Source organism: Callorhinus ursinus, unplaced genomic scaffold (genome assembly GCF_003265705.2).
Source record: "Callorhinus ursinus isolate GAN/ISIS: 27379988/994484 unplaced genomic scaffold, GSC_fseal_2.0 scaffold7, whole genome shotgun sequence".
Taxonomy (NCBI): Eukaryota; Metazoa; Chordata; class Mammalia; order Carnivora; family Otariidae; genus Callorhinus; species Callorhinus ursinus.
Window position 1 is genome coordinate 60766078 of NW_027397069.1, and position 25926 is coordinate 60792003.

Consider the following 25926-nt stretch of genomic DNA (forward strand, 5'->3'; position numbering starts at 1 on the left):
ATAATTATTCCAAATTGTCATAGATTTGATAATGCTGTTGTGGCCATGTAAGAGAATATCCTTATATGTAGGAGATTTATGCTTGAGAATTTAGGCATAAAGTGGCATGATATCTACATTTTATTTTGAAATGTGTTAGCCAAAATACACATACATACATACATACATATAGGACCCAATTATGGCAAAATACTTAAAATTGTTGAATCTGGGTAGTGGGGATATAGGTGTTTATTGTCCTGGCCTTTCAGCTTTTCTGTATATTTAAAAAATATACATATTAAAATATAAAATGTAAATTAAAATAATTATAAATTGAATAAAGAGAAGGACCTTTTCAAATATTGCTTGGAAGATATACCTCACTCTTTTGCATTATTTCAAATTTGATATTTATTTTTTCATTTATTATATCAAAAATTCCACAGAACTCCATAATGTGAGCCAAATCTTTTTTTTTTTAATTTGTTAGAGAACCATCTTATTTGGATAAGACATTCAGATTCTTCAGTGACATTTGATAGATTTTGGGTAATCTGTCATTGAAGGGATTATTTTTGAACATTCATTGATCTGTGGACTTTATCTCAATAATTCTTAGTGATTAAGTATTGCTGATGAATGACAAAATGACTTTTTTTTTAAGATTTTATTTATTTATTTGACAGAAAGAGACACAGCGAGAGAAGGAACACAAGCAAGGGGAGTGAGAGAGGGAGAAGCAGGCTTCCTACTGAGGAGGGACCCTGATGCGGGGCTTGATCCAAGGACCCTAGGATCATGACCTGAGCTGAAGGCCTAGGCTTAACAACTGAGTCACCCAGGCGTCCCACAAAATGACTTTTTAAAAACATTTGGTGCTTTTCTTCCTGATTTCCTTTAATATTCAGACTTGCAAATATAGTTATCATTTAGTATAAGGTATACATACAAAAAGCATACTTTTATTCTTCTATTTAGGACATACATTTTGTGAAAAATCAGTTCTTCAATTTAAGTATTAGGTATATATGATGCACCTCAGTTATTTGCAAACTGTGATATTTATAGGGAATACTAATGACACATAATAACTCAGATCAGAACACATTAGAAAGTAGAAATATATTTATGAAATGAATTATTTCTACATTTGTGATACATATTATATATGTATTATAGAATTATATATATAATTTTAAAATCTGACATATAATTGCCCTGCTAAGTTAAGAATTTTTCTATAGTTATATGAGAAGTAAGGAACATCTATAAGAAAAATTGTGTTTAGTTTTGTAGAGAGCTATATTTCAATATATATAGTTTTACTTTTTTTTTTAAGATTTTATTTATTTATTTGACAGAGATAGAGAGAGAGAGCACAAGTAGGCAGAGAGGCAGGCAGAGGGAGAGGGAGAAGCAGGCTCTCCGCCGAGCAGGGAGCCCGATGAGGGACTCGATCCCAGGACCCTGGGATCATGACCTGAGCTGAAGGCAGCCGCTTAACCGACTGAGCCACCCAGGCTCCCTATGGTTTTACTTTTTAATTATACTGATGATGACATTCAAAATTGGCATTTATTTTAATGTGAATTTACTAGAAAAATGAACAAACTTATAAAACTGTAATTACCCAAAGTAATATCTGTCATTTATTTATCATTTCAATCAGTTGGGCTTTTTTTAACCTATATAAGTTTTTTATTTTACTTTATTTTTTTTAAATTTTATTTTATTATTTTATGTTAATCACCATACAGTACATCATTAGTTTTTGATGTGGTGATCCACGATTCATTGTTTCCATATAACACCCAGTGCTCCATGCAGTACATGCCCTCCTTAATACCCATCACCGGGCTAACCCATCTCCCCACCCCCCTCCCCTCTAAAACCCTCAGTTTGTTTCTCAGAGTCCATAGTCTCTCATGGTTCATCTCTCCCTCTGATTCCACCCCCGTCATTTTTCCCTTCCTTCTCCTAATGTCCTCCGTGGTATTCCTTATGTTCCACAAATTAGTGAAACCATATGATAATTGACTTTCTCTACTTGACTTATTTCACTTAGCATAATCTCCTCCAGTCCCATCCATGTTGATGTAAAAGTTGGGGATTCATCCTTTCTGATGGCTGAGTAATAGTCCATTTTATATGTGGACCACATCTTCTTTATCCATTCATCTGTTGAAGGCCATCTCAGCTCTTTCCACAGTTTGGCTATTGCGGACATTGCTGCTATGAACATTGAGGTACATATGGCCTTTCTTTTCACTACATCTGTGTCTTTGGGGTAAATACCCAGGAATGCAATTGCTGGCTCATAGGGTAGCTCTATTTTTCATTTTTTGAGGAACCTCCACACTGTTTTCCAAAGTGGCTGTACCAACTTGCATTCCCACCAACAGTGTAAGAAGGGTTCCCCTTTCTCCACAACCTTGCCAACATTTGGTGTTTCTTGCCTTGTCAATTTTTGCCATCCTAACTGGTGTTAAGTGGTATCTCAGTGTGGTTTTGACTTGAATTTCCCTGATGGCTAATGATGATGAACATTTTTTCATGTGTCTGTTAGCCATTTGTGTGTGTCTGTTCATGTCTTCTGCCCATTTTTTGATTTGATTGTTTTTTTGGTGTTGAGTTTGAGAAGTTCTTTATAGATCTTGGCTACCAGCCCTTTATCTGTAGTGTCATTTGCAAATATCTTCTCCCATTCTGTGGGTTGCCTTTTCGTTTTGTTGACTGTTTCCTTTGCTGTGTAGAAGCTTTTTATCTTTATGAAGTCCCAAAAGATCATTTTTGCTTTTGTTTCACTAGCTTTTGGAGATGTATCTTGAAAGAAGTTGCTGTGGCCAATGTCAAAGAGATTATTGCCTATGTTCTCCTCTAGGATTTTGATGGATTCCATCTCATTGAAGTCTTTCATCCATTTTGAGTTTATCTTTGTGTATGGTGTTAGAAAATGGTCGAGTTTCATTCTTCTGCATGTGGCTGTCCAATATTTCCAGCACTATTTATTGAAGAGACTGTCTTTTTTCCATTGCATATTTTTTCCTGCTTTGTCAAAGATTATTTGACCATAGAGTTGAGGGTCCATATCTGGGCTCTCTATTCTGTTCCATTGGTCTGTATGTCTGTTTTTGTGCCAGTACCATGCTGTCTTGGTGATCACTGCTTTGTAATTTATTTTAATACTAATAGTTTTATTTTGATGAGTAATACAAGTTTAGCACATCAAGTTCACGATCTTTTGACTATTGCATTTAACATAAATGCTGAGTTAAACATGAGTTGAATTTAAAAATACTTCCAGGTGGTAGCCCAAGAAGGTATACATTGTGGTAGTGTATGAGAATGACTGAAGATGAGGAAATATCTCAGATATTAAAATCATTTTCAGTTGTATTCCTGACAGGTAGGCAAAGCTCAGCACCATGTTGATGAAAGTAAGAGTAACAGAACACTTTTTCATACATCATTTTATTTACTCCCAAAGTAAGCACACTGTTGTGTGTTGTTAAGCTCATTTTCCGAACTCATCTTCTCTACAGATACAGGTTTAATATAATCATACATTTTGTTAAGGGTTAAATGTGTGGAGGTGGAAAGTAGTACTGTTTTCTATTGAACTAAATGCACACTATTTTAAAACCAATGGCGTTATAAAGTTTTAGAAGCAAAAGGAAACTTAGGAATGTCTCTGCTATATATTTTTCCTGTTTCATTGAGAAATAATTGACATACATCACTGTATAAAGTTTAAGGCATATAGCATAATGGCTTATTTTGCATATATTGTGAAATGATTACCACAAGAGGTTCAGCTAACATTCATCTTCTCGTATAAATACAATAAAAGGGAAAGAAGAAAAGAATAAAGAAATTTTCTCCTTCTGATAAGAACTTATATGATTTATTGTCTTAATAACTTTCCTATATATCATACAGCAGTGTTAGCTATAGACACATCTTGTACTTACATCCCTAGTACTTATTTTTTTAAAAGATTTTATTTATTTATTTATTTATTTTATTTTTAAAGATTTTATTTATTTATTTGAGACAGAGAGAATGAGAGAGAGAGAGCACATGAGAGGGGGGAGGGTCAGAGGGAGAAGCAGACTCCCCGCCAAGCGGGGAGCCCGATGCGGGACTCGATCCAGGGACTCCAGGATCATGACCTGAGCCGAAGGCAGTCGCTTAACCAACTGAGCCACCCAGGCGCCCAAGATTTTATTTATTTATTTGAGAGAGAGAGAAGGAGTGGGGGGAGGAGCAGAGCGAGAGGGTGAAGCAGGGAGCAGGGAGCCTGACCTGGAGCTCCATCCCAGGACTCTGGGATCATGACCTGAGCCGAAGGCAGACACTTAACTGACTGAGCCACCCAGGCGCCCCCCTAGTACTTATTTTTTATTATTGAATTATAGTTGACGTACAATGTTATATTAGTTTCAGATGTACAACACAGTAATTTGACAATTCTGTGTATTAATGCTCACCATGATAAGTGTCATCTGTCACCATATAATGTTATTACATTATATGTTACCATCTGTCACCATATAATGTTATTAGAGTGTTACTTATTGACTGTATTTCCTATGCTGTAATTTTCATCTCCGTAATTTATTTATTTTATAACTGGAAGTTTGCATTTCTTAATCCCTTTCACCTAATTTACCCATTCCCCCATCACCTCCCCTCTGGCAACCACCAGTATCTTCTCTGTATTCAAGAGTCTGTTTGTTTGTTTTGTTTTTTGGATTCTATCTATAAAGGAAATCGTATGGTATTTGTCTTTGTCTGACTTCTTTCACTTAGCATAGTACCCTCTAGGCCTATCCATGTTGTCACAAATGGCAAGATTTCATTTTTTTTATGGCTGCGTGTATGTAGATATAGATATATATCTCTATATAAAAATATATAGATATGTATACTGCCTCTTCTTTATCCATTCATCTATTGATGGATACTTGGGTTGCTTCCATACCTTGGCTATTGTAAATAATGCCATAATAAACAAAGGGGTGCATCCATCTTTTTAAATTAGTGGTTTTGTTTTCTTTGAGTAAATTTCTAGTAGTGGAATTACTGGATCATATGGTATTTCTATTTTTAATTTTTTGAGAAACCTCCATACTGTTTTCTACAGTGGCTGCACCGATTTACATTCCCACCAACACTGCATGAGGGTTCCCTTTCCTCCACATCAGCGCCAACACTTGTTATTTCTTGTCTTTGTGATACTAGCCATTCTGACAGGTGTAAGGCGGTATCTCGTTGTGATTTTGCATTTCCCTGATGATGAATGATATTGAGCATCATTTCATGTGTTTGTTGGCCATCTGCTTATCTTTTTTGGAAAAATGTCTGTTCAGGTTGCCTGCCCATTTTTGATTTTGATTTTTTTGTTGAGTTGTATAAGTTTTTTATATATTTTGGATGTTAACCCCTTATTGGATCTATCATTTGCAGATATTTTCTCACATTCAGTAGGTTGCTGTTTTATTTGGTTGATGATTTCCTTTGCTGTGCAAAAGCTTTTTATTTTGGTATAGTCCCAATAGTTTATTTTTGCTTTTGTTTGTTTTGCCTGAGGAGACATACCCATAAATATGTTGCTAAGGCCCGTGTCCAAGAGATTACTGCCTGTGTTTTCTTTTCGATCCCTAGTGCGTATTTATCTTATAACTAGAAGTTCGTACCTCTGACCACCTTCCTCCAGTTACCCCTCCTCTCATCCCCTGCCTCTGGTAATCACAAGTCCTGATCTTCTTTTCTATGAGGGTTTTGTGTGTATGTGTGTGCTTCTTTCTAAAATTGGCTCTAAACTATCATTACTACTGCTCTGTTTAAGCAATGATGTTGGAAAAGTGTTTTTTTCTTTTAAGTAATTTTGGGGGTTTCAAAATTGACAATTCTTTTTTATTCATTGTCAGTAATTTTGAAAATAACACTTTCTCTACAAATTCTTCTGTCCTTACAAACTTGACATATGCAAATGGTAAAGCCTCTCTGTGAGACAGGATGCTTTCATCTAGTTGTAATAAAGATTTATTATTTAGTTGGTTTCAACTTTTGTAAACTTCTTAAGGCAACAGTGCACTGGAATAGAGGAAATCATTTAATATGTATTTTTATCATCTTTGTAGTAGTCTTTTACACAGCTGTTAAGATTAATTTTTCTTGAATACTGTGTAGCATACCATATTTTGTGATCATTTACTTTGCTCTGAAGGAAACAATGAGACCTATCTTCTTTTGCATAGAACATTGTCAAACATTCCAGTGATGGTATTGCAGTTTTCATATATATTTTTCAATATATATATGTATGAAATATATATGTATCTTTTCCAATTAGATCAACATGTTCCTTTGTAAAATATTCACTTAATCTTGATGGGTTCATTAGCTTGATTAGGAAAATGAGTTGGCAATGAAGGCCCATTGGTGACTATTCATTTGTTCAAATAGCTGTAAAACCCAATTTCAAATATTTAACTGAATATTTGCCCATATTTTAAATTTATGTTTGATATTTGAAGTAAGATCCAAACAAGAGAATTTGTAAATTTACTTAGAATCACCATGATTCTATAGCTACAAATATGGACTGATCTAGATGTATTGTTTTGGTGACTCAAATACCCTCATAGTGCTACTGGCGGTGACCTGACTTTCTGAAACTTGGTAAAGTTCTGAACAAAACCCAAGTACATTTTTTTCCTCAGTTTATATAGTAGTTATATTCCTGTGAATTCATTATATAACAGCATGCAATCATATTTTTGGTGATATATAAACCAGAGTTTGAATCTCAGCTCAGATAGTTATAAATAAATTTTTCACCTACGTAAAAATCTAAAAGAACATTCAGAAGTTGGACATGATGCCTTTTTTTAAATAGAGGACTGTCTGAATACTGCAAGGTGTTTAGCATCCCTGGCACAGCCTATTGTGTGTTTATAGTGCTCCTCCAACCCCCCCAATCTCGTGATAACCAAAAATGGCCCTTATAGGAACGTTCTTGTACTGTGGGTGGGAATGTAAACTGGTGCAGCCACTCTGGAGAACAGTATGGAGGTTCCTCAGAAAGTTAAAAATAGAACTACCCTACAACCCAGCAATTGCACTACAAAGGGTACAAAAACACAGATTTGAAGGGGTACATGCTCCTCTATGTTTATAGCAGCACTATCAATAATAGCCAAACTATGGAGAGAGCCCAAGTGTCCATTGACTGATGAATGGATAAAGATGTGGGGTGTGTGTGTGTGTGTGTGTGTGTGTATGTGTGTATATACACACATACATTTTATATATACACACACATACATTATATATATATAAATATATATATATAAATATATATATATATATATATATATATATATATATATATATATGCAGTAGAATATTACTCAGCCATCAAAAAGAATGAAATCTTGCCATTTGCCATGACATGGATAGAGCTAGAGTGTGTTATGCTAAGTAAAATAAGTCAGTCAGATAAAGACAAATATCATATGATCTCACTCATATGTGGAATTTCAGAAAGAAAACAGATGAACATATGGGAAAGGGGGGAAGGGAGAGAGGGAAACAAACCATAAGAGACTCTAATAATAGAGAACAAACTGAGGGTTGATGGAGGGAGGTGGGTGGGGGGATGGGATAGATGGATGAAGGGTATTAAGGAGGACAGTTTTTGTGATGAGCACTGGGTGTTGTATGTAAGTGATGAATCACTGACTTATACTCCAGAAACCAATATTGCACTGTGTTAACTGAGTAAAATTTAAATAAATAAATAAATATAAAAAATTTTTAAATAAAAAAAAGTACCCCTTATATTTTCAGAATGCCTCTTAGAGGGCTGTATCACATCTTTTGGTAACCAGTGGCTTAAAATGTAATGTGACATATTTAAGAAAAATAAAATGTTATAGGTGGTACGAATGCATGGGTAATTCTATCTGGATGAGTAAATAAGAGCTTCATAGAAGTGATACTTAAGTTGAGTCTTGCAAGATCCATGCAGACTAGGATAAAAGTGCCTATCAGACAGAAGGACTATATGATAAAGTTAATAATGCTCAGAGGCCTGCAAATAGTTTGGTACAACTGGAAACCAGGGTGCAGGGTTGGGATCTATCAAGAAACAATTCAGGGAGGTACATAGAAACCAGGTATTGGAAAGGCTTATCTTCCAAGCTATTTAGTTTGAGTTTTTGTGTGTGTGCGTGTGGAGTTTAGAGTAAGGGACTGACAACGGGCAGATTCTTAGAAATGAGTGGATAGAGGGGTATAGAATAGGAGACAAGAAAATAAATTGATTTTACTATAGATTCTCTGTTAACAATTTTAAGAATCTATTTTTTAATATTTTCCTGGACCCTAGCTCTCTCAAAAGTGCTATTTTAGTGTACTTTTTTTTCCCCTCTCAGATTTCGTATTAGTCTGCTAGAGATATCATAACGAAATATCACAGATTGTATGGCTTTTATAAAAGAAATTTATTTTTTAAAGTTTTAGAGGCTGGGAAGTCCAAGATCAGGGTGCTAGCAAGGTAGATTTCATTCTGAGGCCTTTCCTCTTGGCTTGTAGGTGGCTACCATCTTGCTTTGTGCTCACATAGTCTATTCTTTGTGCACATATGGACAGAGAGAGCGAGAGGTCATGAGCGCTCAGGTGTCTCTTCTCATTGTGTCCTCACATGGCCTTTTCTCTGTGCCCACATCCCTGGTATCTCTTCCTCTTCTTGTAAGGACACTAGTCCTGTTGAATAAGTGACCCTCCCTTATAACCTCATTTAACCTTAATTTTCTCTTTAAAGACCTTTTCTCTTAATATAGTCACACTGGAGGTTAGGACTTCAACATATAAATTTTAGGACACAGTTCAGTCCATAAGAGATTTTTAGGATAATTTTGAAAACTCCGGACTCATTGTTTCTGACCTCAAAATAACTAAACATCTTCCCTATATCTGATATCCTCTTTAATACCAGTTAGACCTTATTGCATTTTCCTTTCTCTTTTCTACCTGAAGGCCATTAAGATATCCTTTTCTGTTTTAATTTCTCTTTAATATGTTTCCTAAGATTCAACCTTACTCTAAGGAAATATTTTCTCTCTATCATAACCTGTCTCTTCCTTTTCTTTATTTTAATTTCTCTTCTTTACTGTGGTACTTGGGGCAATCATGTTCTTTAGAGATAGCATTCTAAAACTGTCAGCATTTTTATTTTCTTTTGATCAGTAGTAATTTCTTTCAATTATTTCTCTAGTGTAATCTAAGAAGATGACATTTTTCAATAATGCCCATTTGTTCTTACTGTTTTATTAGATTTATTAAAATCTATCATCCTTTTATGATTGAGTCCATAATTTTAGGGTGAAACCTAAAATTAAAAACCTGGGTTTGAACTCATGGAATTAACAAATTTGGAGCCAACTTGAGTTTGCATAGTTGGGGTGACTCAGGACTGTTGACAACCCTCATGAATTTAAGATTAATCTTTCTAAAGTATCCTCTTTTGCTCTGAATGTAGAATAGAATTTGGGAAGTAAGATCTGGTAATACCTATTTGAGCCTGACATTAACAATTTAAAGCCAGAAGCTCATATGCCATTATTCTGTGAAATACATGGAACTTTATTATCTTTGCCAACTTAGGTGAAAAACCATAGTAGAAAGAGAGAAATAATGCAGCTGAAGCTGTGCCTCTTTTAAGGAAAGACTTTTCTGAGGCTTTAAAGCCTCTCTCCTGGTAATGAAAAATATCCCCTCTGGTTTTGCATCTTTGGTTATACCCTGACTGATATAGGAGAAATAATAAATCGAATATGCTAAAAATAAAGCAATCACTTTGGAAGAATGGTGCATTATAGTCAAAGAAAATTCTAAATTCTAAATATCCAAAGTAGATATGCCTTGTCAAAAAATTCAAAAATATTTATAATATTCTGAAAATATCCAGCCAGGGAGGAGGAAAAATAGCTTTCCTTAAAAGAGACTGAAATTAAGTTACTTTCTTCAGACTTCTTTGCAATACTGACTTCCTAAAGATAATGGAAAATTTGTAAATATTTTAAAAGGAGGAAATGTAATTAAGAATTCCATTCTCAGCCAAAGTAGTTGTTGTGCAAAGACAAAGACCTAGTAACTACTTGTGTATACCCTGCTGACTGAGGGATTCAAAATTAAGAATTAAAGAGTAGAAAAACCAAAATCAATGAAGTACAGGAACTGAGGCATAAATAACTACTGTGAATGTAATCACAAAATTCAATATAAAACAAAACTATTGAAAATAAGAAACACAGGGCTATGAGAATGAATAATTATATATAAGTAAAATGGGTTCACTCCTCTCATTAACCATTTGAAGCCTGGGAAGTAGGGGAAGAAAGGAATGGAAGTAAAGGCAGATGAAATTCTGCTTCTTGTACAAGGCAGGATAAAAATTCCAGCATCTATGCTGAGGCCTGAAAGAACAGTAGGAGCTGGCCAGGAGAATGGTGACTTCTCTGGTGACAACAGCAGAAGCCCACTCTGGCTGAGATTATAGAAAACAGTTTATGGGAAGGATGTTGGGATTTCATAGAAGCAGTGAAAGGGCAGGAGTGCCAGAAAGAAACAGGCAACACTCTCCCCACCTACACTCCCCTGCTGATACCTGGAATTTTTATCAAAACCCCCATAGTAGTCATGTACAACAGACTTGAATTGTAATGAGGCCCTCAGATCCTTGAAAGAATCATTTTATTTCTCCTCTAACAAGTGTTCTCTTGGAAGGACCAGAGATATCAACAATCAAGACAGGAGATAAAATGAATTGTCAGGTAACTAGAAGCATCTCAATCCCTTAAAAAAATTAAGATTGCATATTGCAGCTTCCTGATTTTTTTCAAAATTACTTCACATTTGGAACATCTAGATACCTGAAAAAATTTTTTTTCGTTTTAATATGTTTATTGGCTATTTAAAAAAAATTAAATTTTATTATGTTATGTTAGTCACCATACAATACATCATTGTTTTCGATGTAGTGATCCACGATTCATTGTTCTTGTATAACACCCAGTGCTCCATGCAGTACGTGCCCTCCTTAATACCCATCACTGGCCTACCCCATCCCCCCACCCCCCTCCCCTCTAGAACCCTCAGTTTGTTTCTCGGAGTCCATAGTCTTTCATGGTTCATCTCTCCCTCCGATTTCTCCCCCTTCATTTTTCCCTTCCTTCTCCTAATGTCCTCCATACTATTCCTTATGTTCCACAAGTAAGTAAACCATATGATAATTGACTTTCTCTACTTGACTTATTTCACTTAGCATAATCTCCTCCAGTCCCATCCATGTTGATGTAAAAGTTGGGTATTCATCCTTTCTGATGGCTGAGTAATATTCCTTTGTATATATGGACCACATCTTCTTTACCCATTCATCTACTGAAGGGCATCTCAGCTCTTTCCACAGTTTGGCTATTGTGGACATTGCTGCTATGAACATTGGGGTGCATATGGCCCTTCTTTTCACTACATCTGTGCCTTTGGGGTAAATACCCAGGAGTGCAATTGCTGGGTCATAGGATAGCTCTATTTTTCATTTTTTTAGGAACCTCCACACTGTTTTCCAAAGTGGCTGTACCAGCTTGCATTCCCACCAACAGTGTAATACATTGAGATACCACCTTACACCAGTTAGAATAGATACCTGAAATTATTGTGGTCATTTGCTTCTTGTAGTGCAAACCCATGATTTTATGAGTATGATTCACATACAAAAAGCTATATACATTTGGTACATACAACTTGATGAGTTTGGAGTAAGCATACACCCTTGAAACCATTACCTTAATTTATGCCATAAACATAATCATCACTTCCAAAAATTTTCTCCTGCCCTTATTATTTACTGTTGTATGTTTTATATGTGTGTATGATAAGAACACTTAAAATGGTGTAAGGGGTTTTAGGACATCAGTACGTGAAAAAGTTCAGTTCTCACAATGACATTTATATGGTTACAATCAAAAGTTCTTTGAGGCGAAGGATAACCATTTTGGCAAATTTTTAAGTATATAGTACATTGTTTTGTTAACTATAGCCACTATATTGTATAGTAGACCTCTAGGACTTACTCATCTTGTGTAACTGAAACTTTGAGTAATACCTTCCTAAATCTTACCCCTCCTCCCAACCTGTGGCAACAATCATTCTACTCTCTGCTTTGGTGAGTTTGGCAATTTCATATATATCTTCTGAGGTAATTTTTCAACTTAAAATGTGTTACTACAAAGATTTGCAGATCTTTAATCAAGCACTATGTTAATACTGTAATATCAAAATACTATGTTGCATTATTTACAATGTTCAAACTGAATACCTTAAAAGGAAGTAAAAAAAAATGATGTAGCCACTGTGGAAAACAGCTTGGTGGCTCCTCAAACCCAGAAGGTTGTTGTGAGGATTTGGCGAATTAATAAAGGTATAGTGGCTATAATTACACCTACTACAAGGCAAATAGTCAGTACATGTTAGCAATCATTTAATTTTAAATAAATGCAAATCCTACGTAAGTTGTTTTAAGAATAACGTCTGCTTATCCTTATCTGTGAAGTTCATTTTTACTTCATGCCTCACCATCTTACATTAATGATTTCTCACATAAAGGTGTTTTTAAAGACATTCACATTTTCTGATGGGTTTTTTTTTTTTGGTCTATATTTTTATACCCATGATTCACAACTATGAATAAGGAGTGCTCTAAGCAATTCAGATAAAATGCCTTTCTTGGACTGGAATCAGTATTCTTTTGCAATTTTTTAATGAGGTTGGCTTTTACTCACAAGTGTGAAAACTTGCTGCAATTCAAAAATTATTCATGTATTCAGATTTTTAGAGTTGGAAGGGACCTTACAATGGTGTAAGGGGTTTTAGGATATCAATACATGAAAAAGTTCCGTTCCTACAATGACGTTTATATGGTAACAATCAAAAGGTCTTTGAGGCTAAGGACATATAAGAGTTTCCTAGCTCTATGGGAACTTTTTGGTCTATCTATCCCATGATTCAATAAATGAAGTTATTTATTTGAATCTTGCCTGATTTAAGCCCTTTACTAGGAATAGAGAATAAGTATTTGTGACTTACAGTTTTAGCTTACAAAATACTATTGAGCAAACTGTTGGCCTACTTTACCTGAGAAGAAATTCTGAGACTGTTTACATGGAACTGTGACTTTAGGTCTTTCTGTATCTGTTATAAATAGTAAAAGCATGGGGCGCCTGGGTGGTTAAGTGTCTGCCTTTGGCTCAGGTCATGATCCCAGGGTCCTGGGATTGAGCCCCACATCGGGCTCCTGGCTCAGTGGGAAGCCTGCTTCTCCCTCTGCCTCTCTCCCTGCTCATGCTCTCTCTTTGTCTCTGTGTCTCAAATGAATAAATAAAATCCTTAAAAATAACTAACGAACTAACTAAATAAATAGTAAAAGCATAAGGAAAGTATCAGCTGTGACATGTAGTGGGGAGTGTGCTCTCTTCTATGAATATCCAAACAATTCTATTTGGACTTTTATTCTTCTACCTACCATACTCCATTGTAGGGGTTTTATAATTTCAAAAGCACATGTCATGTAATTGTCATAAAATCCTTCTGAAGTACATACTATTATCTCCATTGGATAAATGAGAAAATTGAAGTAATCCAGTTAGGTATCTTGCCCCAGTCCATAAAGTTACTAAATGGAATAGGAGGGCTCACACCTTCCTACTCCATCTCCAGAGCTCTATTTCCCCACTGCCTCTCAGCCGTCATTGCCCCCTTTACACTAAGGACATTTTGATATGCTCCCTTCAGCACTGAGCTCAGTGCTATGCTCAGGCAAAAATACCCAGTGAGTATGGAGATATGCGTGAAGGATGGGGGATGGTGGGCGACTGTTGAGGACTCTGGAAGAAAGGGGCTTGATGAGAAAAAGCAAATGGGACTCTTAAGAGTAGTGAGAACTCTTTCTTGATCTTGATCTTTGCAGTAAAATATAAAAAATTTGGAATGAAGGAAAAACCTTGCACCTCTAATGATGATATCTTCCCATCTAGACCATCCCCTTAGGAATCCACTGACCTTCCCCTCTCCCTCTCCTGTCAATTACTGTTCCTTGGCTTCTGGGCATCGGGGTGGGATGGATACCTGATACATCTTTTATTGACCTCAAAGAAGCCATGTTGACAAATAAAAACCAGTTTTATGAAAAAGTGTCATGATAGTGATTTAAGGAGGAAAAAAGTAACCCCAAGGGAATAGAAAGGATGTGCAAATGCTGAGATGAACTTTTGGTCTCTGTTTATACTGTTCTCTACTTAACCATCCTAGAGACAAAACTTGCAATTGTGAAATCTCCCTTCTCCTTCTGACCATTTTCTCTCAGGGTCAGAAGCATGGAAATTCAGGCAACTAGAAGGGGCACACCATCCCTCCCATCCCATCTGAGTCCAGTAGCCATGAGGGATGTCAGGTCCACTTGGACACCCAAACAGCCTGTGTTGGGAGGTTGAGGCCAGTCAGTTCCATCTGTGCTTCCTGTCAAGTTCCTCCACATCTCATCCTTATCACCTATCATGTCTTGTATACATACCCACTACTCTTCAGCTCAGTGCCCCATCCCTCTGACTCTCACACTTTAATGGATCACATCCTCCAACTAGCTACTGGGGAATAATGTTCTGTTATAAGGAACACCCTCTGTTTCTTTGACATCTTCATAGAACATTCTCTTCACCTGTCATTCCTACAAGATACCATATCTTTTTCAGCTCCAGTGGGAGGAACTGTTATTCTCCCACACCCAAGAAATTTCAGGCTTGCTGCTAGTGGTGGAGGGTAGGATTGTTCAGCATCAATCAGGCTCCTCATTTGCTGATTCCCATTATTTTACTGCTGTTCTCATGTCAGTTCCTGTCCTCTTTTAATGTTTAGGCAATGTGACCATACTACACCCTATCCCTTCCTCCTCACTCTTTTGATAGGTGGGCCAGTTATCTGCAACCTCCACTGGAGACTTTGGCACTTTGTTCATCCACTCCCAACTACACAAACAGCCATCTTGGGATAGTTCAACAGCACATCTAGTTTTATGTTCTGTGACTTTAACTCTGTTGATTTTACTTATTTTCAGTTCTGGAAATGGCACCCTTAGGCACCCCTCTCCCCACTGGATTTTATCATCGTTTGAAGTTTTCATTTCGAATTTCTTAAACTCCAACATTCCACACACTCTATCAATCTGCCCCTCAGTAAGTTTCCCAAGAGTTTCTTAATTACTAAATTCAAAGGGTTCTTTTTGATGCTTAACAACCCTTTCTGCTGAATGTGAATTTCTTCTTCTTGAAATGCCCTTTTCCCTTACACTACTTAGTTGCTTTTTCTTCTGTCTCTTAGGCTTCCCCTTATCATTTCTGTTACAGGCCCTGCTATGGTGTTCCCTGGCTTTCACTGTGACCTTCCTCTCTGCTCATGTCACATACTTTCTGGCTTTCCTCCTCTGCTCTCATAGTTCTAATAGGCATGTGGATGCTGGTGACTCCTAAATATCTTCAGCTCAGTAGACCTTTCCATTAGGTATTCATACACATTATTGTCAGATCTACATCTTTCCATGGGTATCCTACAGCCACTCACCTTAAGCATATCCCATGCTAAATTCTTCATCTTCGTCCCCAAACTCACTTCTTGCTATTTCCAGTCTTAGTTGTCAGCACGTACCCAGTCCATGGAACTGAAAATGGGGAAATTGTTCTTTTCCTTTCTCTTTCCTTCTCCCTCCCATAAACAATGAGTCATAAATCTATCCTGTTTAATTCCTCATATATTTTTCTATTTTTTTCTTCGATTTTCTTCCTTCTTATCAATTTTCTGCACTGTTTTCCCACACTCCACCATCCTCCCAACACCAGCCTAAGTTTTCCCTGCACTTTTCCTTCTTTTCTTAATGATTCTTTATTCCATTTTGGCTTGGTTGCTGCCTTCTGTAGGCTTGGTCTGATCTATCCAGGAAAGAGAGCAGTACTTGAGACTTCGCCCATTACTTCAGCACCCACTACTCCCAGAGACAAGGATCAGTCCTTGGATTTGTTTCATTTCAACTTGTTCATTCCTGCAAGTTCAGGAATCTTACCAAGGAAGGGGCCTAGCTTCTTTTAATCTGGGGTTTTATGATGATACTTTATGTAGTTTTTATATCATAGGTTTGATATTTTACCCAAATGTTTACATTTTTCACATTATACAGTAAATAATAAATACCATATGGAATAAAGAATTAGTGCATTAAGAAATGTTTAATGTAACCAAATAAATTTAGCTCTTTATTCAAATACTAGCATAGGAACCCAACATGTAAAACCAAGAAATAAGTAGCTATCCTGGGTAAAACCCAAACACCGAGTTTCCCCATCTCCATGGATTCCCAAAGGAGTGCTCAGAGGGCAGTTTGAAAGCTGACCTAGCAGAAAGAAAGCCAAGCCAGTGGGCAAAGAGCTTTAGTCTTATCTCTGAAACTTAATTCCATGCTCTCTGTTGTCTGACCTATGAAGTATAAATTAACACTGCTTTCCCCACCTGCTTTTTTGGGTTCTTGGAGGAGTTTAAAAAGGATCTTTGAATAAATATTTTGTAAAGAAAATTAACTAGGCAAATGTAAGGCTAAAATTAATGCTTTATTAATTAGAAATGAAGATGAGAAGTTGTTTTTGTTTTTGTTTCCTGTGTGTCACCCTTTGGAGAAATGGGAAATGGGAAGTTAGTTTTTATACATTTCATAAATAAAGGAACTTTAAGAGTAAAGAAACATGACCCAGTTTTCATGGATAGCTTCAGGTGGAATTATATGCAGAATTTCATCTGTGTATACAATTTGGTAGGGAAGGGATTCATGGCCATCAGAACATTAAGAACCACTGTCTTAGAAACATAGAGACCCTCTCCCTGCACCTTTACCCCCTTTGAGTTTGATGGGCATCCTCTGCTTCTAGTCTACACTCAGTCTTAACACCTTGTATGATACTCATCATGGTACCATCTCCATTCTTCCTGTGAACTATGTAATCCTGTCATAGAGCAGTTTTAATATACCATATGTATTAAGGTAGGAGAACAACTAATAGAGTGTAGAAATATGTAAAACAACAAGCATTTAAACAAGGTTTTCTGCTAAATCTTTAATTAGCTGGAAAATACCATAACCAAAGTAATTTGTCACCTAAGTGTGTGTTTTTTTTTAATTTGCTCAGTTAGGTCATAGCATATTTTATAGTTGTTGCTGCTAAAAGATATATGACTTAATCTCTGATTTTGACTTATAAAATAAATCTTTACAATTTTGACAATCAGCATTAATTTTTAAAAGATCAAGGATGAACCAGTATTACGTATGATGTCTATTCCTTTTTTCTGTGTGTAGGGGAGCAAGGGGAAGAAGATTCCATATGGAATTGAGGATCAAGTTGCCCTTTCACTCATTTACTACAGGGTTGCACACATGCCCAGTCCAGGAAGCTGCCAAGGAAATTTGCAGTTGGAAACCACATAAGTCTGTGATTCTCATGCATTCTCCCAGCACAGCCCACTCCTTAGAGGAACTCTGTAAGTGTATGCACAGTCTAAGTCTTTGCAGTGCTCAGGGCAACATCTCATGGAAGTGAGCAACACAAGTATGGAGTGTTTCTCTGCGTTTTACTGGAGCAGAGAGGGTGGGATGGAGCTCTCTGACAAAGTGAAAAATCGTACATTTCCATTCTTGAATGTCTTTAATAACAACCACATCGCAGTGGATCCAATATGTTTGGTGACTGGTTATAAAGAATATCAAGGTCATAGTTAGGGCTTCATTAATATCCCATTGGGCCCATATGTTTCAAGAATTGGTTGTGAGTCCTAACCCTCACTCTGAGTCTATGAATGTGTGAGTAAAAACTTGAAAATTGATCTCAGCGTTCTGTTGCTTTAAAAAATGACAGCGTGGTACAGGCACAAAAACAGACATATAGACCAATGGAACAGAATAGAGTCCAGATACGGACCCTCAACTCTATAGTCAAATAATCTTCGACAAAGCAGGAAAAAATATGCAATGGATAAAAGACAGTCTCTTCAATAAATGGTGCTGGAAAAATTGGACAGCTATATACAGAAGAATGAAATTTGACCATTTTCTAACACCATACACAAAGATAAACTCAAAATGGATGAAACACCTCAATGTGAGACAGGAATCCATCAAAATCCTAGAGGAGAACATAGGCAGTAACCTCTTCGACATTGGCCACAGAAACTTCTTTCAAGATACATCTCCAAAGGCCAGTGAAACAAAAGCAAAAATGAACTTTTGGGACTTCATCAAGATAAAAACTTCTGCACAGCAAAGGAAACAGTCAACAAATCAAAGAGGCAACCGACAGAATGGGAGAAGATATTTGCAAATGACACTACAGATAAAGGGCTGATTTCCAAGACCTATAAAGAATTTCTCAAACTCAACACCCAAAAAACAAATAAGTCAAAAAATGGGCAGAAGACATGAACAGACACTTCTCCAAAGAAGACATACAAATGGCTAACAGACACATGAAAAAATGTTCATCATCATTAGCCATCAGGGAAATTCAAGTCAAAACCACACTGAGATACCACCTTACACCAGTTAGAATGGCAAAAATTGACAGGGTAAGAAACAACAAATGTTGGCGAGGTTGTGGAGAAAGGGGAACCCTTCTTACACTGTTGGTGGGAATGCAAGTTGGTACAGCCACTTTGGAAAACAGTGTGGAGGTTCCTCAAAAAATGAAAAATAGAGCTACCCCATGACCCAGTAATTGCACTCCTGGGTACTTACCCCAAAGACACAGATGTAGTGAAAAGAAGGGCCATATGCACCCCAATGTTCATAGCAGCAATGTCCACAATAGCCAAACTGTGGAAAGAGCCGAGATGCCCTTCAACAGATGAATAGATAAAGAAGATGTGGTCCATAGATACAATGGACTATTACTCAGCCATCAGAAAGGATGAATCCCCAACTTTTACATCAACATGGATGGGACTGGAGGAGATTATGCTAAGTAAAATAAGTCAAGCAGAGAAAGTGAATTACCATATGGTTTCACTTATTTGTGGAACATCAGGAATAGCATGGAGGACATTAGGAGAAGGAAGGGAAGAATGAAGGGGGGTGGAATCAGAGGGAGAGATGAACCGTGAGAGACTATGGACTCCGAGAAACAAAGGGTTTTAGAGGGGAGGGGGGTGAGGGGATGGGTTAGCCTGGTGATGGGTATTAAGGAGGGCACGTACTGCACGGAGCGCTGGGTGTTATACGAAAACAATGAATCATGGATCACTACATCAAAAACCAATGATGTACTGTATGGTGACTAACATAACATAATAAAAATAAAATTTAAAAAAATGTATATAGCACATACAGATTGTTGATTATCTTTTTTTTCAGAAAGTAAAATTTTACCCGCTTTTCAATGCCAGTCAACAAATGAGGTATGCTTGAAGTTATGTTCTTCAGGGTGTGATTTCATCAGGTAATGTAGTGCTATTTGTTCATCTGACCTTAGTGCAGGAGAAAATAGATCATCATTTTGTGAAAGATATGTAATGAGGTATCAGGCTGTACTTTATTTCATTTTGGTGTTTGCCCAGATTGCTTTGTGATTATACTTAAAATATTATGGAAAGGGCTAGGAACTGGACTCCTGGCCTCCTTAGTGGTCATTCTGTTCCTTATCATGCTTTATATTCTGTTCTCTCTCTGTTCAGTGTGATGATTTTATAACATGATAAATTATAACATGACAGTGTGATGATATTATAACTCCTGATAAAGGAGTCCTCTCAATTATGGCCTTCAGATTTTTGAAGAAATTTTGCTCTTTGGGAAGGAGAGTGATGTCTCTTTATTCCATGATTGCTATTGCTATATATCCTTCCTACATTAGATCTTACTGAGAAAGAGATGCACAACCTATATAACATATCTGGCTGATTTCTAAAGCAGTTGTTGCTGAATTACTTTCCCACCTAACTCCTGAGCCCACAACTGCATGGCTACATGTGATTTGCTGGGATTCTCAACAATGGTAATAGTTCTAGGATTGGAATAAGGGAATAATCTGTATTGAAATGTAAAATTTACACTTTCGGGGCACCTGGGTGGCTCAGATGGTTGGGCATCTGCCTTCAGCTCAGGTCATGATCCCAGGGTCCTGGGATCGAGCCCCACATCAGGCTCGTGACTCATCGGGGAGCCTGCTTCTCCCTCTCCCTCTGCCTCTCTCCCTGCTCATGCTCTCTCTCTGTATCTCTGTGTCTCAAATGAATAAATAAAATCTTTTAAAAAAATAATAAAATTTACACTTTCTTTGGAGTATATCCAGGGAAGAGATAAAGACAAGAGAATTTCTAGTTCTTAATCATAACGAACTCCATTTGAGTAAATGCTCTTAGAATCTGGAATCAACGCTTCCATGTGTGCTCAAGAGGAAGTATAATCAGGTGCTTGTAAATCTGTATTATATGTGACAATTAGTTTGAACATTTTTTGTTAGCAAGAGCAGAGGGGGTATGATACAGTGGAAAGAATAGTGGCCCAAAGTTGGGCTTAAGTCTGACCTTCCTAGCTATTAAAGCTTGGGCAAGTCACTTAAAATTGATTGATTGATTGATTCATTCATTCATTCAGATATCTATTTTACACCAGCATTGTGCTATGACGTGACCTTATCTGTGAAATAGGGACAGTAATTTGAAATTAAAATGAGGTAATACATCTGACATTGTTTATAATTGAATGCTATTTATTTTGCATTGTGGTGAAAATGAAATTGAAAAAAATAAAAATACTTTCTAAAAGAAGTAATTGTATACTGTAATCTGGCATCATAAAATGTCTCATATTATTTATAAAAGACTGTTATAGGATAACTTTTTAAAAAAAACATTGATTTTTGAGACAATAGCTCTTTTTTTAGAAGTTAGACATATTCATAGGGTAATTCACATTGATGATACTGGATGCTATTTTCTGAAGTTGTAATGGCTCAACTTTTACTCCAGGGATAGCTACAGATACAGTCATAACTGATCTTGACTAACATAGGAAATTTGTCTGTCATTGGAATCCTAATTTGACTAAGGGGATAACTGTGGGTTCAGAATATTTGAAAATTTTCTTCAGGAATTTTAATTGAAGTTCATCTGATTATATAGAGGTAACAGCAGTGAATTTGGTGGGAAAAATTCCAATAGTCTGTCATGTTCTGCTACTCTTGGACTGGGTTTGGTCTCATATCAGATTCCAAAATGAGATGGTGTTGTGCACTGACTTAATAAGTACATTGAACAGAAACAGGAGGCTTTTGATCAATTTAAATGTCATAATTTTGTTTGATGTGAACACCAATGATTCCTTGTTGAACAGTGTTTTTTCTTGTATAGAAGATAAAAGTCTGTTTAAAATTACTATTCTGACTTCCATAGTTCTGAAAAATAAGCCTCCAGAACAAAGATTTGAAACTACTCAAAAAAAACCAAAAAACAAAAACAAAAACAAAAAAACCCACCCAGCGACACTAGAATGTAAGGATAGGCGTGTAGGAAGCATGGTTGGGCCCTGCATCCATTTACCTTCAGGGGGTGGTCCCAGGTGGTCTTGCTCAAAGGAGGAAGCAGTCCAGGCAGAAGCAAAGGTCTGGTCTACTTTGGAAAGAAAACCAGTGCTCAGGTTGCTTGCCTTTGTTGTCCTACCATAGCAAGTCAGGTCATAAGAATAGATTATAACATGTTCTGTGTCAATCATTTCCTTTTCTTCACAGCAGCCCCATGTTGTAGATCAGGTGGGTTTTATAACTCTTTCTTTTGTAGGGAATAAATTGAGTTTCTGATTAAGTAATTGATAAGGTTACTAAGTAGCAGGAAAGGGGCTTGCAGTCAGGTCTTCTGAACTCAATTCTGCAGTCAGTTGGCTGCCCAACTGCTTCTCATTCAACACAGTCATGTGTTGGACATGAAACAGGGAAGCAACTCCATCCCCTTAGGGAGAATCTCAGAGATGTTTGACATAGAAGCAGGGACTTTGGGAGGAGGTGAGGTAAAAGATCACAAACTAATTTGCCATAATAGAGAATTAATTACCAATGGTGGGTGATTTGCACATCCTGATAATGATGGATTGGAATGGTATGGACACACCTCTGGAATAATCTGTACACTTTCTTCTACAAAGAGCTTGGTAGCACCTTGAATCTAATCAGAGCTATACTAGGGATCCTTTTTGGGAAAAGGAGCTCATCATAGACATCCTTATATTCAAAAGGAGTGACAAGATACCAAAGACTTGTAACTGAATTAGCCACGTGAGCATTTTTTATGAAGAGTAAAGCAATGGAAATGTCCTCCTCCTCATACTGCAGCATTTTAGAGTATGGGAAGATGCTTGTCAATGTTTCTAAGATTTGTGGTGGGAGGTGCAAAATCAATGTACAGACAGCTAGAAATTCTGAATAGGATAGAAAAAAAGAATGCATTATAATGAACATGTTGATGGGAAGATGTATCAGATAACATAATACATCTTTTCTTATACCAAATTTTAACAGTCTTCATTATGTGTGCCTATATTTTCTGTTCCTTTAGCTCAGGAGTTGGCAGAATCTATTTCATCTTTAAAAAAATATAACATGTGCAGTCACAACTTTCCATTTAGTGTGTTGTGCTACACATCTAGGGGACAGAGTCAGAAAATACTCAGGGTATTCAAATTAATACCAAATTTTCCCACTTATTAAGACCCCTAAATCTGTGACTCATTTCTTTCTCAGATTTCTCATGTTGAGAAATAACCTTATTAGGTAGCCAAAGGTCTTGAAACTTTCAGTCCAAGTTTGATACTGAGGAGGTCTAAAAATCATACTAGAAATTGGTCACATTTTTTTCCTTTTGTATATAAATTTCAATGCTTTTTCCATGTCAGCTGACCTTGACCCAGGAAGGAGCACTTCTTGGAACAAGATGACTTATTACTAGTAATAATTTGCTTTTGGAGGTGACAGTGCCCTTGAGGGCCCAATCCCTGCCTCTTACTACATCTCTGTATTTCATACTTGGCCAGCCCTGTGCCTTATATATATTAGACAATATTGTAAGTGTTGGACATGGCTGAAGTCATCATTTTCTCCAACCCTTTCATTCTGGGGAAATAAGTCCCAAAAAGGTACCTTTACGTATGAAGAACTAATTCAGTGAAAAGCTAAATCTAAAATCTAGGACTTCTGTCTCAGGACCTCTAGTCTAGCATCCCATTCACTAGTATGATAAATACCTGTTGGCTCAATAAAGCACTAAAACTGCCTTTGCAAAGGTCACAAATGAACTTCTAATTGCCAAACCCAGTTTTTCCATTTCTAATATGTCTCTGTCTATATCCCTGGAAAAGAGAGAAAAGAGATATCCCAGACACAGCCACCCCAACTTCCTAATTTCCGATCGGTAAAGTTATTTGTACTGTCCTTGTCTGCCTTCTCTTGAGCCAGTGGACATCTATCCAAGATCTGTCCTTTTACCTGGGCTCAATTTCATTTCCTCCAGCTTCTTCAGGAACTTCCTCTATCAAGTATATGCCTTCGTCTGCAGTTACAAATATCTCATCTTTAAACTTGCCTCTGAGCTGGCTATTTACTTTATGGTAGAAACACACTCAAGTTTGCTATCCCCTGATCTTGGTCCCCTCCACTTCCACTACTTTTTTCACAATCACCTTCTGAAAAGAGCAGTTTATTCTTCCTATCCACACCTTCTCCCATCTATACCGCAGCTCCCTGTTGTGTGGCCTTTCCTTAACTGTCCTGTCACTGACCTTGCTAGCTTTTCTAGTGATTCAGTCTATTTCACTTTTCTCTGACATTTGGCAGTCCTCGCTTATTTTGGACAAGTATTATCTGTTTTGGTGGCCCAGCATCTAAATCCATTTCCTTTGGGGAATTTTATACCTTTAGTGGCAGGGCTTGGCTCCCTAATGCTGGATACTTACTCTCTGTGCCTTGTCTTCACTGCTTCCTTGGGTTTGATTTTATACCCCTTGTCTCTCTCTATCAGTGCTTCTCAACCTTTTTTTATATCATGGTCCACCCAATAAAATAATAATATAGCACACTGAGAGTAAACAGGAGGGGATTTGGAGGTGGCTGTGTGGGAGGTTTAGCAGAAAACAACTTGTATTTTCCTCATATTACATATATATAAGAAAAATAGAATGAAAACCTTCCAAAATAAACATTTTTAAACTTTTTATTGAGACATTGGAGTTTGCTTCTGTGACTGTAACTTCTTTACAATAGGTTTTATGCTTGAATGGCTTGCAATTCCTTTTCCCCCCCCCAAGTTTTTATTTAAATTCCAGTTAGTTAACATACAGTATAATATTAGTTTTAGATGTAGAATTTAGTGATTCAACACTTTCAATGTGTGTTGCTTATTACAAGTGCCCTCCTTAATCCCCCCCACCTCCCCTCTGGTAACCCTCAGTTTGTTCTTTATAATTAAGAGTCTGTTTCTTGGTTTTCTTCCCCTTTTTCCCCATGTTTGTTTGTTTTATTTCTTAAATACCACATGTGAGTGAAATCATATGGTATTTATCTTTCTCTGGCTGACTTATTTCGCTTAGCATAATACTCTCTAGCTCCATCCACATCATTGCAAATGACAATTTCATTTTTTATGGCTGAGTAATATTCTATTGTATATATACACACCACATCTTCTTTATCCATTCATCAGTTGATGGACATTTGGGCTGTTTCCATAATTTGGCTATTGTTGATAATGCTATTATGAATATCAGGGTGCATGTATCCCTTGAATCAGTATTTTTGTATCCTTTGGGTAAATAGTGTAATTGCTGGATTGTAGGGTAGTTCTATTTTTAACTTTTTGAGGAACCTCCATACTATTTTCCAGAGTGGCTACACCAGTTTGCATTCCCCCCAATAGTGTAAGAGGGTTCCTCTTTCTCCACATCCTCACCAACACCTGTTGTTTCCCATGTTGTTAATTTTAGCCATTCTGACTGGTGTTAGGTGATATCTCATCATAGTTTTTATTTGTATTTCCCTGATAATGAGTGATGTTGAGCATCTTTTCATGTGTCTATTGACCATCTGTATGTCTTCTTTGGAAAAATGTCTATTCATGTCATCTTCCCATTTTTTAACTGGATTATTTGTTTTTGGGGTGTTGAATTTGATAAGTTCTTTAAGTATTTTGGATACTAACCCTTTATCAGATATGTCATTTGCAAATATCTTCTACCATCCCATAGGTTTCCTTTTAGTTTTGTGGATTGTTTTCCTTTGCTGTGCAGAAGCTTTTTATTTTGATGTAGTTGCAGTAGTTTATTTTTGCTTTTGTTTCCCTTGCCTCAGGAGACGTATGTCATAAGAAGTTGCTACAGTCAGTGTGAAAGAGTTTACTGCCTGTATTCTCCTCTAGCATTTTAATGGTTTCCTATCTCATGCTTAAGTCTTTCATCCATTTTGAATTTGTGTATGTTGTAAGAAAGTGGTCCAGTTTCATTCTTTTGCATGTTGCTATTCAGTTTTCCCAAATCCATTTGTTGAAGACACTGTGTTTTTTCCATTGGATATTCTTTCCTGATTTGTCGAAGATTAATTGACCATATAGTTGTGGGTTCATTTCTGGATTTTCTATTCTGTTCTATTGATCTGTGTGTCCATTTTTATGCTAGTACCATACTGTCTTGATCACTACAGTTTTGTTATATAACTTGAAGTCTGGAATTGTGATGCCTCCAGCTTTGCTTTTCTTTTTCCAGACTGCCTTGGCTATTCAGGGTCTTTTGTGGTTCCACATAAATTTGGGGAT

General features: G+C 36.7%; 1 long non-coding RNA gene across 1 annotated transcript in view; it reads left to right on the plus strand.

Moving 5' to 3' along the window:
* The window catches only part of LOC141373123 (uncharacterized), a 97322-nt gene that overhangs the window by 16315 nt on the left and 55081 nt on the right, over positions 1–25926 (plus strand). Inside the window, exons 2-3 of the long non-coding RNA XR_012378817.1 lie at positions 17512–17625; positions 19490–19574. This is a non-coding gene — a long non-coding RNA (uncharacterized lncRNA). The remainder of the gene's footprint in view (positions 1–17511; positions 17626–19489; positions 19575–25926) is intronic.